This window comes from Vipera ursinii, assembly GCF_947247035.1.
Source record: "Vipera ursinii genome assembly, chromosome: 1".
Taxonomy (NCBI): Eukaryota; Metazoa; Chordata; class Lepidosauria; order Squamata; family Viperidae; genus Vipera; species Vipera ursinii.
The window spans coordinates 36,436,991-36,457,569 of NC_139512.1; the positions used below are offsets into that span (position 1 = coordinate 36,436,991).

The window sequence follows — 20,579 nt, forward strand, 5'->3', positions numbered from 1 at the left end:
CGTGCTCCTGCAAACTCCCTCGCTCGGTTTCAGCTTCCCTTGCTACAAGAGAAAGCAAGCTGAAACGGAGTGAGGAGATTGCCAGAAATGCGAATCGGCCGATCTCGCGCTCCTGCAAACTCCCTCGCTCGGTTTCAGCTTCCCTTGCTACAAGAGAAAGCAAGCTGAAACGAGGCAGATTGCAGCAGCGCAAGATCAGCCGATTCGCATTCCTGGCAATCTCCTCACTCCGTTTCAGCCTGCTTTCTCTTGTAGCAAGGGAAGCTGAAACCGAGCAAGGGAGCGTGCAGGAGCGTGAGATCGGCGTTTCTTAGCACATGCCGATTTGTGCTCCACTTGCAGAGGTTGGGGCTGGCCATACGGATCACCTTCGGACCATAAGACACACCCTTGTTTTCCCCCCCAATTTTGGGGAAAAAAGTGCGTCTTATGGTCCGAAAAATACGGTAATAGGTCTGCAACCCTAAACATAATTAAAAAAAACTATTTGAAGGAAAGTATTTTCCCAAAACAAACAGAGATATGGATACATTTGCAGCTTTTATTAGAAAACAATAACTCTTGTCAAGGTGGAATTCAATTAATTCTCCTTCAAATTGAAACATTCTACCAGCAATTCATAAAGAATGTAATTTCCCATTTCCTCTGCAGTTTCTGTGTATGCAGTCAATTATACAAAAGGTGCAGAAATGTGAATTTCTCCCATTAACTATAAATACCTTCATATAAATTGTGTGATCCAGATAGAGCTAGACCAGGGGTCGGCAACCTGAAACAGCAAAAGAGCCACTCGGAACCGGTTCCGTCACACACACAGAAAACTGGGAGCCGCAAAATGTGCACGCGCATGCACGCACGCACACACATGCGCAAGGTTGACTCAGCCTTCCATCCTTCCGAGGTAGGTAAAATGAGGACCCAGATTGTTGGGGGCAATAAGCTGACTTTGTAATAATACCGCTTGGGGGGGGCGAAAGCCCTAATAAGCAGGCATATACATAGAATGAAGGCTATTGCTAAGCACATTGATTTGTGCTTAGATTGTAAGCCGCCCTGAGTCTTCGGAGAAGGGTGGGATATAAATGGGATTAAAATAAAATAAAATAAATAAATAAAATAAATAAAACAAGGCAAAACGTGCACCAGCCCCACCCCCGTCTACCTCTGGTATGGACGGCTCTGCCGTCCTGGCTTTTCCTCCCTCAGAAAAGACTGCTCTCCCTCCACCCTGCGCTCTCTCTCTCTCTGGGACTTCTTTCCACCTATTGTGAAGGTTCCAAAGAAGCGGAGGAGCAGGCTGACGGGAAGAAGAATCTTCCGAGGCTTTGCGAAAGAGGGAGGCAGTGGTGGGGTTAAAATAAAACAGGCGGGGGGAGGTTGAGGAAACCCAGCAGAAGCCTACATCAGAGGATGAGCAAGTAAGGCAAGATCTGGGAGAGGAAGAAAGCTTTCGGGAGTTGTCCAGCAAGCAGCTGCTCACCGCTCTGAGGAAATCACCATGGCAGGAGTGGAAAGAAGCGGGGGGGGGGCGCCTCTCTCCCTAGTCTACCAAGCAAGTTGAATGCAGCGGCTGTCAGGCAGGGACCGCGAGGAGCAGCCAGGATTGGAGGAGCAGAAGTCAACAGTGCCAAAGAGGAGGAAGGAAAGGAAAGGAAAAGGGGGGGGTGGGTCTTTAAATAGTCACAGCCACTTTTCCCCCTTTTTATCCTATTTTTTGCAACAACCAGTTGCAGATATCCACATATGCATGCTTGTCAGGTTTGAAAGCCTCTGTTTAAGTCTGTGCGTGTGCACAGACATAGGCTGACTCCTCGTCTCCTGCTCTTGCCTCTCGTCTCTCTCTGCCACTTAAAGCCATCCTGCACTTAAAGCCAGACACCCTCCTTTCCCCCCCTTCCCCATGTGTGTTTGTGTGTGTGTGTGTGTGTGTGTGTGTGTGTGTGTGTATGTGTGTCCTACTCAGAAACGGCTGGTAGAGATGCCAGCAGTCCGGCGTTGTTTCCCCCCTCGTTTGTGTGTGTGTCACACCTGCGTGAACGTCTGGAAGGGGCACCCGTAGGGAATTACCAGCTGATCCTTATGGCCATCCCCGACTTCTGCAAGTGGAAAATGAGGGGGATTGTCAATCGGCACGTGCTGAGAAACGCCGATCTCGCACTGCTGCAATCTCTCGCTCAGTTTCAGCTTGCTTTCTCTTGTAGCAAGGCAAGTTGAAACCAAGCGAGGGAGATTGCAGCAGCGCGAGATCGGCATTTCTCAGCATGCACCGATTCGCGTTCCTGGCAATCTCCCTCACTCTGTTTTAGCTTGCTTTCTGCAAGAGAAAGCCGGGCCGCAGGAAAGAAGTCTCTGCCGAGAGAATGGGGTGGTGGAGGCTTGCCGCGCATTCTGTCTGCGGAGACTTCTTTCGGAGGATCCAGCCTCTGCCTCCCCTTCTCTCAGCTTAGCACTTCACCACCCGATTCAGCGGCTTGCCGTCCCCTTCTCTCTGCAGAGACTTCTTTCGGGGGATCCAGCCTCTGCCGCCCCTTCTCTCAGCTGAGGCTGGATCCCCACAGAGAGAATGTGCGGCAAGCCTCCACCGCCCGATTCTCTCGGGGGATTCAGCCTCTACTGCCCCTTCTCTCCGCTGAGAGAAGGGGCGGCAGAGGCTGGATACCCCGAAAGAAGTCTCCGCCGAGAGAAAGCGCGGCAAGCCTCCACCGCCCGATTCTCTCAGCGGAGACTTCTTTTGGGGATCCAGCCTCTGCTGCCCCTTCTCCCCCGAAAGAAGTCTCCACTGAGAGAATGCGCAAGCCTCCACTGCCTGATTCTCTCAGCGGAGCGCTCCACTGCCCGATTCTCTCAGCAGAGCGCTCCACCGCCCGATTCTCTCGGCAGCTTGCCGTCCCCTTCTCTCAGCGGAGACGTCTCTGCCAAGAGAAGGGGATGGCAAGCCGTCGAGAATCGGGCAGTGGAGGCTTGCCGTGCATTCTCTTGGCGGAGGCTTGCAGAGGTGCCGGCAGAGCAGGGCAAGGGAGACCTGCCGGGCAGGGAAGAGGCAGGCCCTGGTCACCCCGAGACTGGCCGCCCTCAACTGCGGAGCAGGTAGAAAAAGGGCCCACTCACCATTCAAGTCCTCCCATCTCTTCCTCCGCTTCCTCCACTGCCGCCCTTTGCAATCTGAAGAAGCAAAGAGGTTTGTGGGCAGTCCCACAAACGGCTTGAGAAGTTCAATCAATCAATTCAAACTTCGGGAGGTTTTTTTTGTGAGCATTTTGAATTGATTGGTGAACTTTTTGAGTCCCGCTTTTTTTTTCCGGGACTGCACATGGCGGAGGAGGACTGGGAACCGCAGGAGACAGCTTAAAGAGCCACATGCGGCTCTGGAGCTGCGGGTTGCCGACCCGTGAGCTAGACAAAAGAAAAATACTATAGAAACTATTTTCTGGTATATTTGTTATAGACTAAAAAGCAGGATCTTTATATTTAGTTCTTGCCAAGAAAAATGCAGGGACCCTGAGAATTGGAAACAGTAAAACAGAAGGAAAAAAAATAGTTCATCACAGATGCCCATATGCTTGCACAAAACAGTGTAAATGGAAATACTCATCACACCATTTTTTATTTTATTCTAATTAATATGTGATGTCATTGGAAACATTACTCATCAGTGTTTAGTTAAGCACTGTTAATTAAATAGGAAGGGTAAGAGGGGAAGTTTAAACCCATCTTTTAACTGAAGAAATACAAACTATAGATAGTCCTTATTTAATGACAGCAAGTGGAAGTGCCAGAAGTTCCATTACTAAGCAACGTAAAGCACAGCATTATATAACCACCTTATTTACCAATGAAAATTCAAACCCTTCCAGTTGTCATCATTAAATGAATTACTATGGGTTGTTAAGCAAGGATGTCATGTAGTTGCCATTTGCATTAATTTTGCTTCTAGGAAGCTGGCAAAGAAAGTTGCAAATGGAGATCACATGACTAAAGATGCTGTGTCACGATTGCTGAGCTCCCAGTTCATGATCACATGACTGCAGTGACACTGCATTTGCTTTAATTTTGAGGACTGTCAAACCCAAGCCCAAAGATAACCCAGCAAGCTCCAAGGAAAATAAAATTCAAATTTAACATTAATCATCAGTGTTACATAATACACCATAAAACAATTCTCAAAATTAAATGTTCAATTACAGTACAATGAAATATGAATTAAACAGTGCCTGTCAGGATCTGACTGAAATTAGGAATGATGGCCTAAGCCTACAAGAGATGAGGAATATGAATACACAAACACATGTGGAAAAACTTAAAAATATGTACATATTAATTGATAATGCATTGGTCACATTTTGGAAACCATTAAGCAAACAGAATTGTACATCTTATATTTGATTTGTATGATTGTTCAAGGTAGTCTATGTACTTGTCCAGTCTGTTCTTGTAAATTCAAGGTCTCTGCTCTGGAGATTATTGAAACTAGAAGCAGTGGAAAAAATGGAAGTAGCAAAGCTTTAAACAAAAGAAAATGTCCAGATCCTAGTTTTCAAACAAAGTTAGGTCAACCCAGAGTTTTTATACTTCCTTTTACTTACAGATGATGATGTTGAACATTCTCTCCTTTTGTGTGTGGGGAAAGGCACATGGAGCTTAACCACAATTAGCTCATAAACTAAGTCAGTCTCTAACTAAGCAATTTCTGCTGTAAGCTCCAGTCTCTCTATAATGAAAGGTGGAGCAGTTTGTTTTTCTGGCAATGCTAACTGAAAGCAAAAAATATAGCCTGGTTTTGTCAGGACTGCAGCTCATGTGATTATGAATAGTGAGACATCAAACAGTTCCATGATGTGCAACTACACAAGATATACTGTATTCATTTGGAAGCTAGAGCTGTGCAATTTTCTGGATTTCTGAGGCATCCAACTACTTGGTTGGTAAAGGTTTATGTTTTTCCATTAAACTTGCTGTTTTTACCATAAAATATGACTGCAGTAATCAAATTATTTTTTTAAAAAAAATAACTATATGGGATTTCAGTGGTCAGAAATCTCTTTTGAGCAAATAGATAATTGAAGAAACAGGAATTTGAAAAGAATTATAACAATATGAGATAAAAATGTTTGATTTGGAAAAACTTTATTCCAAGTTTCTTTTTGAATTGTTTCATTTTTGAGAAAGATAAACTGCATTCTAATGTTATACATAGTCATATTATTTCAAACAGCACATTTGTGAGTGCATTTGATTTATTTTTTGCACTAAGTTTAAATACTAAAAGCAGCTTGCAATCATTAAAATGCAGCACACAGAAAATACAAATTAACCATCAGAAACTCAAAATCAAGGCAAACTTTTAAAAACTAACTTCTGTATCACTATCAGTCCCAACAAATGATTGAACCTGACAAACTTTGCGTTCAGAAATAAATCAGAAATGTACCGGGATAATATTTGAATGAGAAATTACCAAGATTCTAGGACTAATGGCTAAACTTTAGGACTGCACAGCTCTTGGCATTTAATTCTGGAAAAGTACTTGACAGTTTGAACGTTGTGCTTGTTTTCAACTTCTTAAAGTAGTGCTGCCTTTTCTAAGAAAAAATATCTGAAGATTTACAAATAGTAGATTCCACTTTTTGAAGAACTATTGTACATCCTTACTAAATATTTCTGAATAACACAATGGCAGTTCTGTACTATTGCCAAGAAAAATTGTGTAGATTGCATCGCATCAAAGCTGAATTTGGTTTAAGATTATTCATATATTTATCTCATTAAGACTGGTACAGAATTTGGTCACTGTTCATTGACAAGGTTTTGAGGAAGAAAACTGCTAGTTAACTGCTAGTTAATTTACTTCCCACTTCCATAGCACCAGTGAAACTCAAGTTTTTGGGGAAACAGTGATAAGTGTCTGCGAATGGAAAGTAGCAAACATCTTCTTTTTGTATAATGCCTTATTATTCTAGTGAAAAATCAGTTCTCAATACAACACAATTTTGTGATACATAAAGCACTACATCTAATTTGGCCCCAAGAAACAAAATTGCATATAAATAATGAATGCTAATGCAAGTACTTCTAAATCCACTTATTTTTAAAGAGAAAGATTAAAGTTTGCTTCCAGGAGTCTTGGGAGTTGAAGGTTTCCAAGCAAAGGTTGGACAGCCGTTTATTTGGCTTGGTACTTGTATGCAAATTCCTAGGCAGAGAGTGGATTAGAAGGCATCCCAAGGTCCTTTCCAACCTTAGGATTATGAGATAAATATTAAAACACTTAACCTTTTGTTTCATGCATTAGGATATATCATCAAGCATGACTTGGGATGATAAAAACACCATACTGTACAAAAAGCATCCACATATGAATATTGTAATAAAATGAATGTTGAGAATCAGAAAGTGTTTTCTCCTTATCAATTTCTTATTAATACAATTGACAATTTTGTCTCCATTGAAAGAATGTTATAACTCATTGGTATATTATGTTAACCTATTTTAATATTTATTAATTTTATTTGCTTTTGTTTTCATTTATATTTATAGATAACCAGCGTTTCCCATAGAACGCTCAGAACGGAGTTCCGGCACCTTTTTTGAATGGAACCTTGTAGGGTAGGCAAGGCGGGTTGTATGACATGTGTGAGTTCCAGCACCTTTTTCTTTTACAAATAAATCACTGTAGATAACATTACTGTCATGGTTCCGACAGACAGAGGCGAATAAAGCAGAACTCCGAGGCTTGAAAATTCTTCAAGGAACATGTTTATTAGTTACAAAGTATCAGTACAGTCAAAAGTGAAACCAACTCTGAATACACAAGTAATAATTACCCAATTATAAAGTATAATATCCCACCCACAAAACTATGCAAGTAACTACGTTCCCCAATATTTTCATTTGGCAGGCTTTTTATGCAATGCCCATTCCCTGGTTGCAGGAGCAGCCAATGACCTTGGTTTCCACAGGACAAAAGATTATTTTGACTAACAAAGCACTTTGGCGACCCCCCCCCCGTTTATGTGGTGACCTAGAAGAAAAAAATAGCTGCAGCCATGCTCACTGTAGAGTTGACAATTCCATTGAAAGAAAAAGATTTGCAACAAACATGGAAAGGCAGAGGCCCTGTACAAAGACATTTCACCTGATTTACTTTTTATATCTACAGCAACATTTACAAACATGGAAAAACTTTTTGATTCAGCAAAATACATTGATTAAGAAAGATACTGGGCAAAGGAAAAAGACTAAAGTAGAAACCAAGAAAATAGATGATGGGACTTACCAGAGAGAATACTTAGAAAAGAAACATTTGTTTGAATATGGTTAAAGAAATAGAAAACTTTTGGGATATATATGTCATTCTAAGAGGGATGAATTCCCTAATTAATATAGTATGCCTTTTTCCCTTTTTTATTCTCTTTCTTAGTATGACTAATATAAAAAAGTTGAAATGACTTAGATAAAGGAAATGTTTTAGATACTTAAATGTGATTGAATTTAAGAAAATTATAATGGATAAAAATGCTTTGAATAAGAATTAAAGGACTAGATGCACTAGATGTATTAAATGGAATGTTTAAAGATTAAACATATTTTTAATTATGGTTAAAAAGAATAAGAAATTTAGGAAATAAATATATATTAGCTTAGGAGGGATATATATTTTAAGTAGTATGTTATTTTTCTTGTTATCCTTTCTTTTCTTTTTTCATTGATTTATCTATTCCTTAAGAAATGTAAAAGTGTGAGATGGTTCATATGGAAAAATAGTGTTAAATTTTTTAATGTAATTAATTTTTGAGAAAATCTTAACCAGTAAGAATACCTAGAATTTGGTGGGAGAAACAAATTAAAATAAGGACTGTAACAGGATCTATGATAAGGCAACCAGAATGATTGGATAGGAAAAAAACATTACATTGATGTGATTATTTTTAGGACTATTGGGAAAAATTTATATATTTGTTATCTATCAAAGCAATAAGAATTGTATTAACTCAATGTTTGCAAAAGAGGATATTTTGGGAAAAGAGGAAATCAACTGAAACTATTATGTGGATTAAGGATTATAGAAATCAATTGTTAGTGATTGTTTTACAAATGTAACCCAGAGAACACACTGTTCACCAATTATTAAGTGATTTATGTTTTAAAAAATTAATAAAATATATTACAAAAAATAGGAAAGCACATAGCAACATCCCCATTGCTTCAAGTAGTAGACAAGAGGATCAAAGAATTCTTGCCCTCATGAACTCACTGAGAAAAGAAGTGCTAAAGTATATCTAGTTTCTAAGAGTGCGTAACCTGTCTTGTTTTTCTTTTCAATAAATCTAATTAATAAGAGCCTATGAGAATGTGTCCTTCTTTGTTGTAAATGGCCTTCAAGGCAAAGGAAGGAAGAAGAACTTTACCAGGACAGGCAATAAAGAGGAGAAATTAGAAACAAAAAGACTGAAGGAAAAAGAAGCTTCTTCTGCTCAGCCAGGAGAAAGAAGAGAAAGAAAAGGTGAATTGGGCAACACTTAATGCAGAGCTTTTCAACCAGTGGTATGGTTACCACCTGTGGTACATTGGCACCTGGCAGGTGGTACGCGGCCATCCTAGAAAAGTGGTAGCTGGGGAGGGGAATGAGCTGAACCGGTGGCAGCACTGCACAAGCCTGAGCAAGAGATGGCTGGAGCTGCAGGGCTGTCAGGGCTCAGCGGAAGCGCCAGGATCAGTGCCAGGTTCCAGCTGGAGCTCGGCGCAGATCCTGGTGCTTCTGAGCCCAGAAGAAGCACCAATCAGCTGGAATGTTGCAGCATCTCCAGGGTCTTGTGATTTACATTCAGATGCTTGGCAACTGATTTATATTAATGATGGTCACAGTCTCCCAGGGTCATGTGCAGTAACCAAAACCTGCTGCAACAACCCAGGAGACAGGGGGAATAAAAACCAAACACCCCCCCCACCCCACCTCTGCTGCCAATCCTCAACAGAAATGCTTATAACAATGAAACCCTCGGACAGGAAGAAGAGCGCCACTGGGCGGGCAGGCAAGTGTCTTGCTCAGCTGTGACTTGGGGGACACTTTTTTCAGTGCAATTGTAACTTTGAACAGTCACTAAGCAAACTGTTGTAAGTTGAAGACTACCTGTACTTCATCATTTTTTTCCTTTTTTTTTTTGATCATGAAGTTTTTGACACCTTGCTAGTCGACTGGTGGTACTCAGATGTTGCCATAACCTAAAAGTGGTACAATGGGTGAAAAGGTTGAAAAGCCCTGACTTAATGGATGAAAAATATTGAATATTAATACAGGTAATCCCCAAGTTGCAAGCGTTCCCTTAGTGAATGTTTGAAGTTACGCAATAAGCGACCCCTTGTGATTATGAGCAGATCCCAAAATTACAAATATTGCGGCACAACAGTTGTTCACCCTTACAAGTGACCGCGGTGGCACTGCAACATTCACCCTAGTTATTGCCTCCCTCCCCACCCCTATTCCGGGTCTCCCTACAGTATAAGGGTTAACTAGTTGTTTAATATAATTTCCTTAGAGCATGCATGTCAAACTGCCGGCCCACAGGCCGGATGTGTCACAGTAAAACTGCACCCACCCCATTGCAAATACATCAAGCGACATCATGAGTTTGACATGCCAGCCTTAGAGCATTCCTCTCTGTTTCCATTAATGCTGTTCTAAGACTAACCAACATGGCCAATAATGAAAGAAGGTAGAAGATGTACTTCTACAATATATGAGGGGCCCAAGTTTTCCCAACTATTCTGCAAAAAGCTTCCTTCATTTACAGTAGATCATAAAATATTAATATGCACTCAATTTCTCTCACATCATTTTGATTCCTGTAACTTGGTGTTAATTGAAGGTAACTGTTAGTAAATTGAAATTATGCGCTGCAAGCAAGAAATTTTTGCTACTAAATCCCTATTAGGCTCAGAGCAACGTTTCTACTCTTAACTTCTTCCTCAGCCTCTACAGTAATTAGACACCTCCTCAAATGCTTTTAATTCTTCACTGTCCCAATTTAATACTAGAAAATTATTAGATTAGAAACATTAAGATTGAATACTCAATAACACATCAGATCTTTGTAAGCTGATCTAAGGTGCTTATAATGTAAGTTGTTTAAAATCATAATATCCTTCTCTTTTCAGTGCTTTTTCATCAACGCTTAATTTTCATATTATTTTTTCTTTGATTTTCTCCTTTCCCAAGCTCCTATTCCTGTTTATATTCCCTAAAATATGATTAAAAATAATGAAAACATACTCCAAGGGTTAAAATAAAACATTTACGACCCTTATATTAATATTTTAATAACCATCTTGTCCCCATCCCTGAAGTGATTTAACCCAGGGAGATCATGGGCAGTAGTCAGTCTCAACTGGACTAAGGAGTCATCTAACGATGGCTGGTGGTTATGCCTTATCTAATTACATGATTGCAAAGCGACAAGGGTGAGCTTTCCTGTATGTCCACTTCACAGGTTGGGCCTCAAATTACCGGATCAAATCTGTGACAGAATGGAGCAGCTAAGCCCTGTTTGCATGTCACATGATCTCCCAGACAGATAAAGGAAATAAAATAATCTCATGATGCATTGAGCTGGAATAGGTAAGGTTTCTCATGTGCACAGTTCTCTAAAGGCAAGTTGGTCAACAAAAGATCAAATAGATTAAGAAGAAAAATCTACTGTTGGAGTTGGGAAGAATATGATCACCGGCAAACTAAGTGGGACATCTGTCTGTCTTCAATCAATCAATTTTTTTATGCTGCCTTACTCCTTGATGACTCCAAGTGGTTTACACAAGAAAAAAACTATAAAATAAAAAGACATTTTGGAAATTTTGGCTGCTGAAAACATTCAAGGACACTACCAAAGAGTTCCCTGGATTAAAAGAAGATCTCCAAAGATGGAGGCAGACAGCACAGCCTGAGAGCATGTCACTGTAGTGCAGGGTGGAGAGAATTTGAAGATCAAAATTCTGATAGTCATAATAATTTGCCACCTCATCATAATGTTCTTGCTACTCCAAGCACAGGATTTAGTATAGTAGATACTAAATTATGCATGCTGAGTTCAAGATAAGCATTACTTTGCAGGCAGGAAAATAGTTAATTGTTGAAGGCAACAATTAGAGTTATACAGTGATTTATTGCTTTGACAGCATTCAAATGCAGTGGCAGGAGCAGAGAAACACTTTCTGTATATTTGCTTAAGCTAAGTGCCACATTTGCAACTAGTTTTGCAGGACCCAAACAGAAATTAAGATGTTCATATATTCCAGGCAAGAAATAAAAGACAACTCCACACAAAAAAGCAGAGTAATGACTACAGCAGAATGAAGAGTTAGTGAGTTGATAGGCCTGTGGTGGCGAACCTATGGCATGGGTGCCACAGGTGGCACGGAGAGCCTTCTCTGTGGGCATGCGCACCATCGCCCCAGTCCCAGACCTTCAGCTGGCTTTTATAAAACCTTTTCACTTTAGGCCTCTGCTGCCATGTACAAAAAAAAAGGTTCGATCAATCAATTTCAACTTCTCGCGGGGAAAAAAAAGTTGTCACAAAGTTGGAATTGATTGATTGAACTTTTTAGTCCCACCCAGTCTGCCATTACCACTGCAGCCATGCCCACCCAATGAGCCACACCCACCCAATTGGCCACACCCACCCAAAGGGCCATGCTCACCCGTCACCCAATGATACATAAGTGGGTTTTGGGTTGCAGTTTGGGCACTCTATCTCTAAAAGGCTTGCCATCACTGAGATAGGCTTTTTGTAATTTCTTTCTGGACAAGGAGAAGACTTCAGATTGTCTACAACTACTTCAGACAGTTGTACCTTATGAGAACATACAAAACAAACCAGTTGACGTCTTAATCATTAAAAGGGATATATGAATAACAAAGCAAGAGTGTGAACTGGACTATCTTCCTATATTGGATTTGCAAAAGAGACTTGTTAAAGATTTGAAGAACTTTGTGAAAAGGAACAAGAAAGAAAGAAAAAAAATCAAGTTCTAGAACATTATTTAAAGAACAAAATATTAAGATTGTTAGAAGTAAATGGACAGAATATAAAGTTGGTTTAATTGATCAAGGTTCAAATAGATATCCTGTTATTTCTGGTAACCTTTAATTGAATTTTGCCAGTCTCTTAGACCAAGATGATGAGGTTTTAAAGATTTGCTTATAGATAAAGAGATGGGAAAGAAGAGATCATTTGTAGTATTTTAAGAGAAAGTATTAAGTTACTAAAATTGCTTATACTTGTGATAGGGGAATAAAATTTCTTTTTATATTTCTTTTATATGTGTGTGTGTGTGTGTGTGTGTGTGTGTGTGTGTAGGTATGTCTCTTGTTTTTCTTTACTACACTATGTTTTATTTCTGTTATATTATTTTTTTAGTTTGTATGAATTTTTATTGCTGCACTTGTAATTTTTAATAAAATTACTGTATGTTCTGATATTGATGTTATAAATAAATATAAATTTGATTGAAAAGCAGGTGCACATGCTGAAGTCTGGATGGATGGATCCTGAAAATCAGCTCACAACAGTGACTGAGAAAGTCCATTGTTACCAGAATAATTGTCAACGCTGCCAATATCGAATGTTATTGCTTGACAAGAGATGAAGAAGTAGCCATTTCATATGTTAAACTTGTGTATTGCTTTAAGAGATTGGATTAAGGTTGGGAGGGGGGAAGAGGAGGATTGTTCCTCAAGGCCATCTGAAATCAAAGAAGGTAAGAGCTTGGCAGGTTTTCTAACAGAAGGGAAACTGATTCTTTAAATTAATAGGAGAATATGATTAATGACAAAATTAGAAAGGTGGAGAATTGTGTTTTAATATATTGTGCAAGGGGGGGGGGCGGAGATTTCAGATTCCAGCTTCCTTCGAGCAAGCATTTGCCGGTGTATTAGGCTAATAAAGGACTTTTAAGGTAAACAATGCCTAAGAGTCACTTGAAAAGCCCATACGTCGGAAACTTGACAGAAATACCCAAACTGGTCCCTGGGCACCTTAAAGTTCTGCAAGGCCTTAAAGACATCCAAAATCAAGCAGCTTAAACAGATTCTGCCACACAGCAGGCAACTGATACACCAGAAAAATTCCAACTTTCTCAAATTTACAGATATTTATACAGGTTACCCTCAAATTACGATCACAATTGTGCCCACAATTTTGTTGCTAAGCAAGAAAATTGTAAATTTTGCCCATTTTATGATGGTGCTTGCCACAATTAAGTCAATCACTGTTAATTGTTAATTTAGTAACACGTTTTTTTAGTGACTCTGGCTTCCCCATTGATTTTGCTTGTCAGAAAGATGCAAAAGGTGATCACATGATCCCAGAACACTGCAACCGTCATAAATATGAGTCAGTTGCCAAGTGACTGAGTTTTGATCACATGACAATGGTGATGCTGCAACAGTTGTAAATGTGAAAAATGGTTATATGTCACTTTTTCCAGTGCCGTTGTAACTTCAAAGTCACTAAATGAACTCTTGTTAAGCCGAGCACTACCTGTACCTTGCTATCTCAGGAGGAAGAGTCTCTAGTCACTGATACAATATACAGTTTAATGCTACCTTCAATTCCATATTCCTGATGGCAAAACTGGTGAAGGATCGAAAACCTAAGATTACAGACCTCAGAAAGGGTGATATTGCCATTTTTGCTCAGCTGAGTCTTGGTAATACATGCAAAGTTTGCATGCTTGTCCATTACCAAGTCATGAATGAACAAGCCTAAAAATTTGATTATTACTTTCTGTTCATTTCTGTAATCTTTCAATATAGCTTTGTATTTTACTTTTCTAAGAAGTGTGTGTGGCATGTTTGAATGCATACGTGTGTCTTCAAGTCAGTGTTGACTCCTGGTAACTGTCCAGACTAGATCCTGCAGTTTTCATGGCATATTTTACAAATGTGGCTTCCCCTTGCCTTCTTAGAGCTGAGACAAAGTGATTGGGCCAAGATCATCCAGCTGGCTTCTTGTCTAAGGCAGGATTTGTGATCTCCTAATTTCTAGCCTGATATCTTAACCATTACAGCAAACTGGCTCTTAAGTTATTCCCCCCCCCAATTTTAGTCAGCTGTAAATTGGAGAAGCTTTCTCCCATGTGTTTACCCAAGTCATTAAAAATATGAAAAACAGATCCTAGGACTGATCCTTGAAGAAGTCTACTTGATGCTTCTGTCCAGTTTGATAAGAAACCATTGATTAACATTCTTTCAGTATTCATGAGTTTACAAAGCACCTACTGCATATATACTTGTTATGACATCCAGCAAATATTTAACAATCTTTGCTAATTAGCAAATTAGCACTACATGGAATACTTTGTCAAATGTTTTCCTAGGTGATTACTTCCTAATCCTGGTCTGGTGAATAACCCATAGCAAGCTGGTTCACAATGTCTATGCCATGACACAGTTTGGCTTAGCAAGCTTTATGGATCCAAGCACTGGGGTTTATGACTTAAAGCAGTCTGCTAACCCATCCAATTGTAGCTAAGACAACAAAATGCTTTCAGAAGTATGTGGTTTTTCACGTCTGACTTGCATAGATTCTTATCCTATCTGGCTGGAAGTTTCCAGATGGTGATGTTGGGGCCAATCCTGTTTATTTTCGTGGCCACTATGCTGTGGGATTTCTATACTTTTTAATATCATGATTAAGTTTTGTGTTTGGGTTGTACTCTTAAGAAGGATCAGGCCCACAACTTGTAGATGTTTTGCACGTCTACATTACTTCTGAAGATTTTATTCTAAATAGTACTTTCAAAATTGTTTTCACTTCAAAATAAGTCTAAATCCTAAGATTTTGTGGCCAAAACACCGGGGAAAAAAATCAACTTCGCATTAGCCAGTATACAATGTATGAATCTTCATCAGATGACACCATCAAGAGTAGAAAGCAAGGCAAGATCTTTATTATAGCAGAATCCTGATTGTAGAATTAATCCCCTAAAAAGAATAGAATGCAAACATTCCATTTCTTTGCTCAATATCTAGAGGCATTTATGACTCTCTGATATCTAACCAACATGGCCAATAGTAAAAGAAGATGGAAGTTGTACTTCTACATCTACAATATCTGAGGGGTCCAGGTTTTCCCAACTATTCTGCAAAAAGCTTCCTTCATTTAAATCATAAAATATTCATATGCACTCAAATTTCTCTCACATCATTTTCTATAACTAGAATACTCTTCTGAAGTATTAACATAACTTAGAAACAATCTTCCTTTTAAACCAGTACTATAGAACCTTAGTTCTACTTCTCCTGTTCATAAGACAGAAGTTATGTTATCAGCTGATCTATCCAAGGTAGCAAGCTGAGAGTCCAGTTCTACAACATCTTTCTTCAGGTAATCCTGATAACTTTAAATTCACAGGGGAAAGGCACAGATGAATTTATATTGAATGCAATAGATATATAGTTTTATCCATCCAAAACTATAATTTACTGTTCTTAACTTTACTGATTTTAAATACGTCTATAGATCTAAACAGAAAAGCAAACAATGAAAAAGAGATGCAAACTAGATATTTAATTTCTACAACACAGTATAAAAATTGCTTTAAATAATCCCAAACTTTAGCTTATTTAAAAGAGTAATTTTGTTTTTTCTATCATTGCCAAAAATAGACACTAACAAAGTCCAACATAAATATGCTATTTTATATAGTTGTTATTTTGCAAACTCAAATATAAATAATATGTGAACTACACTGTAATCTATGAATTATAATTTCTTCAAGCAAAGAAACATGCACTCTAAATCAAAGATTTTCTAAATTAACAGCAAAACTTTTATATGCTGTACTACTCACATGTTAAATACTATTAGTCAATACTGAGTTAGCATGTTTACAAATTCTTTAAATTCCATTTTTAAAAGATCCTATTAAGTCCAACTGACAATCCATACATTAATATATTATCTAATTAGTCCCAATATAGGAAGGGCTTCTGTCTTAAATTTTTATTGCAAGTTTCCTGTAAATTAAACTGCGTTTTGTTACATGACCATCCCCGAACACCATTTGGTTTAATATGTTTTCAAAGAAAAAAGTCAGAAACTACACAGCTTAGAAACCGACATATTTTCCATCTCAAGACTTCTGTTTACTTTAAAAATAACTGTACAAGAAACCATAAATCTTTCAGACACTGCAACATGCCAAGGAACAAAACTCACCATCCGAATGACATAAAAGTTCAAAGACTACCATTAATACGATTCACAAACACACACACGTATATTCTTTTATAATTACGAACGCTTTCCTTGCTTATTTAGAACTAAAGGTTGTGAAAGAAGAGAACACGTCAATCAACCCAGCATTTAATAGCGGGGCGGTTCCTAGAAGTTAAACTCAGAAATAGAAACTGCTTTCCTCCCTCCATACGCAGAAGGTGAGGGGATTTTTGTTTTGTTTTTTTTTACTTCCTTTTCCATAATCTTCACGATCTTCTATATCAGACACACGTCAACGCAATCCTGTAGTGGGCGAGTCTCCCCGGGCAGGCAGCTCTGGCGCTCTCCCTCGCCTTCTCGTGAAGCTAACTAAAATAATCCAGCGTTCCTTTCGGTCAGGCAGAATAAGATCGTGCTGGTGAAGCCAATGCTTGTTCTCCCCTTAACCCAAGAAAGCCCTGAAAAGGCCTCACCCTTTCTCCAAAAGCAGGAAAGCTGGGAGCTTGGCGGAGGCCAGCTTCTCCAGCACACCCATCTCACTTGCCCAAGTCAACCCATCTTTGCCAGGCACAAAACCGAAGCCCCTGCCGCTCCGACCTCAGGGCGATCCCCACCCACCCACAACCCATCCCCAGCGGCCCTCGATCTCGGGGTTCTCCCTCCGGGCCCGCATGCCTTACTTTCCTCCCTTACCATTACAGAACTGCAGAAGCGAAGAAGTGTCATAGAGGCTGCTGTAACTGGAGAATCCGTCCTCCATCCTCCCGAAGCCAATTTCGCGCCCCTCTTGCGTCCGCTTGGGATCCTCGCTTCCCCCCTCCCCCCGCCGCCCCCAGCCCAAATCACTCCTTCCAACCTCTCTTCCCTCCTTTCCCCACCCGCTCTCGTCAACTCGGACTGCTCTTCTGCTGTTTCGGGCGCACGGATCTCTCACCCACACAGCGCAAAAGCGGAGGCAAAGCTGAGGCGGCTGGGGCTGGGGCCGGCCTGCCGCCTGCCTCTGCCAGTTGCCATGACAACGCATTCACTCCACCGTGGCTTGGGCCGCTGCTGCCGCTTCTCTCCTCTGCTGGAAGAAGGGAGGGGAGGGGGGGGGGAGAATGGGGCTGCTTCTCGGAGTCTTGGATTGGGGGGAGAGTTAGGCATAATAAAGTCGCCTGTTGTTAAAAGAGCTAAGTTGAGAAGGGCGACGCTACTCTTCGCGACTTGCAAAAAAAATTAAAAATATGGACCACGTTTCCCGTTGAATGGGAGGCGAGCGGGCTGCGTTTCGTTCCAAATTGAGGTTGCCATCCGTTTCTTTCAGAAGGCAATAGCAAAGCTCACTTGCTCCGCACGAAGGGAGCCGAATAGCATCTTTGGAAGGGTGATGGCATAATAAAGCATTTTCTGGGGCTTCCTAGGGAGATAAAAGAGGCTACCTCGCCGCTACCCAGCCTTTAATCACGCTTCCAACCTTGACACCACAGCACGGCTAAGAGGATTGGTACGTGCAACTACCCGGGTGGTGATCCGAAGGCTGTTCCATCCACAAATAGGGCGCGCTTTAAGGAGACCCCTCTGTAAGGGCAAGGATCAAAATAGCCGACGCGAAGTTTTAAAAAGAGGGAACGTGCGGGGCAATTCTCTGGAACGGGCTCCTTCCTGCTCCCTCCTCCCCCCCCGAGTAAAACAGTAAATAGGCAATCCCTGGGACATGAAGTACAGTAGGCTGCTCGCATGGCTGCTTGCATGCCTGTGCTGCAGCGCAGAAGATTCTGCCAAAGAGATTCCATCTAAATATGAAAGCGTAATTAGAAAAACGGGGCTGCCAAGCATGTGCAGAACGCCTTTTTATCGCTCCCAGAACTTGATCAGGAATTACTGCCTCCATCGGTTGAGGAAAACCATAAATTCCAACAGTCTTAAATCCTGACACATCATTCTTTCTGTACATTGATCTTCCTGATAAGCAGAAACAACCTTTCCGGTTTTTAGCGACTGCAAACGACGCCCTTTCAGCCTACAGATCTCTGCCCCGCCCAGTCGTGGGAAGAGTGTTCCTTTCAGCCCCTCCCTCGCCTTCAAAATAAGGAGTCGGGGGCGAGAAGCCTGAACAAACGGGAAGGAAATTTGGCGATTATTTGGGAAAGATCCGGGAAACCGCGGGAGGCCCAACGGAGAGAAAGTGAAAGGAGAAAGAAGAGAAAAAAAGAGATTGTGGCGAAAAAAATCTGGCAGAAACTGGAAATTACTGAGGGCGGAGCGATGCAATCAATAAAAAAGCATTATTGAAGGAAAACCAGTCATTTCTGATGCTGGTCTAAGAGCAGAATACATTGCCTGTTGCTTCTGAAAATCGGGGAGATGTTGGGCAATTTATTTATTTATTTATTTATTTATTTATTTATTTATTTATTTATTTATTTATTTATTTATTTATTTATTTATTTATTTATTGCTTAAAATGCTTCTGAAACTGGCTCTCAAGATTCTGTTCTAGCTTTTCACCTACATCCTAGAAAATCCGAAATAATTAAATAATTAAATAATTAAAATGGTGCTGTGCAAACCTAAATGCTTTTACTTAGCAGAGTAATCGGCCTTACTCCTCCTAAGTGCTCTTACCTAGTACTGCAGCTTTAATTGATGCGAACAAGGAAATCTAATTAGTGACATAGAATTGGAGGAAATCCAAAATTATTTGAAAATGACTTTTTACTGATAAAAGTTCAGTATAGCATATTTACTATACACGTGATCACCCAGAGGAAGTACTTAATTTTTTTCAATTTGAAACATCCTGATGCACATAACATGCAAAAAATCAAGAATTGTACAGATATGTATATTGAATGTACATACAGCATATTTAGTTGAAAGTAATTCCCATTAAATTAAGTGTTCCTCAACTCAAATATAAAGATTCTAGTCCTACTTATTTTTATATTATTTGTATCCTGCTTTTATTACTTTTACGAATGACTCAAGGCAATGAACGTATACCTAAGACACCTTCCTCCTATTTTCCCCACAACAACAACCCTGTGACATGAGTTGGGCTGAGAGACAATGACTAACACAAGATGATGATGATGATGATAATATAATGCGTAAACTTTTGAACATGCACCATGCTCTACATCCACGAAGTGACATCGACAGGTTGTACCTGCCAAAGAATAGGGGGCAGAGGGCTACTGCAAATCCACCAAACTGTAGAAGAAGAAAAACGAAGTTTGAATGAGAGGGTGAAGATCTTGTGGGACTTCCAAATACAGGCAGATCGCCATTTGGAACACAACACGCCACATATCGCAGTCGTAGAGAACTGAAGCATACAGTTGATTGATATTACTGTACCAGGAGATGCCAGAGTTGAAGAAAAAGAACTGGAAAAAATTACAAAATACCGCGACCTGGCCATCGAAACTGCACAATTATGGATGAAACGTATAACAGTGATACCCATTGTCATCGGGGCACTGGGAACTATGTTCAAAAAGTTTGCAAAATGCATCAAGAAATTGCGGCTTCCTACAATAACTCCAGCAAAGCTACGAAAAACTGTGCTACTCGGAACATCTTACATTTTAAGGAGATACCTGGTTGATACCTAGGATGTTGGCAGCAACCCGTGTCAATCATTAGTACCAGTCAATTTGAGTGTTCAGTTGACTGAATTTCATGTTTTATGAATAAAAGTTTTATAATAATAATGATGATGATGATGATGTTGGAAGGAACCTTGGAGGTCTTCTAGTCCAACCCCCTGCTGAGGTGACAATTGATTACATGTATTTATTATGCTGTTATGTTGTCTAATTGTGTGGATAGTTTGCTTATGAGGTAGCACATGCATAAACCTGTTTGATAAGATCTGATTGATTGAAAATAGCTTCTTCACATCCCCATACTAATCTTCATCATCAAGTTGGAAGGGACCTTTGTGGTCATCTAGTCCAGGGGTCCCTAACCCCTGGTCTGTGGACCAGTACCAGGCCGTGGCATGCCAGCAACCGGTCCTCAGAAACAAGCAAAGCCCCATCCCCTGGATGCAGGCAGCACACAAAACCACGCCCTCTCCGATCCACAGAAAAAATTCTCTTCATGTAACTGGTCCCTGGTGCCCAAAAGGTTGGGGACCTCTGATCTAGTCCAACCCCCTGCTCTGGCAGGAAACCCTATACCATTTCAGACAAATGGCTATCCAGTCTCTTCTTAAAAACTTCCAGTGTTGGAGCATTCACAACTTCTGGAGGCAGGTTGTTCCACTGATCAATTGTTCTAACTGTCAGGAAATTTCTCTGTAGTTCTAAGGTGCTTCTCTCTTTGATTAGTTTCCATCCATAGCTTCTTATCCTTCTTTCTACTGGTCACCCAGTTGGC

At 40.3% G+C, this 20,579-nt stretch overlaps 1 protein-coding gene across 2 annotated transcripts in view; it reads right to left on the reverse strand.

Moving 5' to 3' along the window:
* Positions 1-20,579, reverse strand: part of EML1 (EMAP like 1) — a 134,252-nt gene that overhangs the window by 53,460 nt on the left and 60,213 nt on the right. The gene's annotated exons all lie outside the window — the stretch shown is intronic.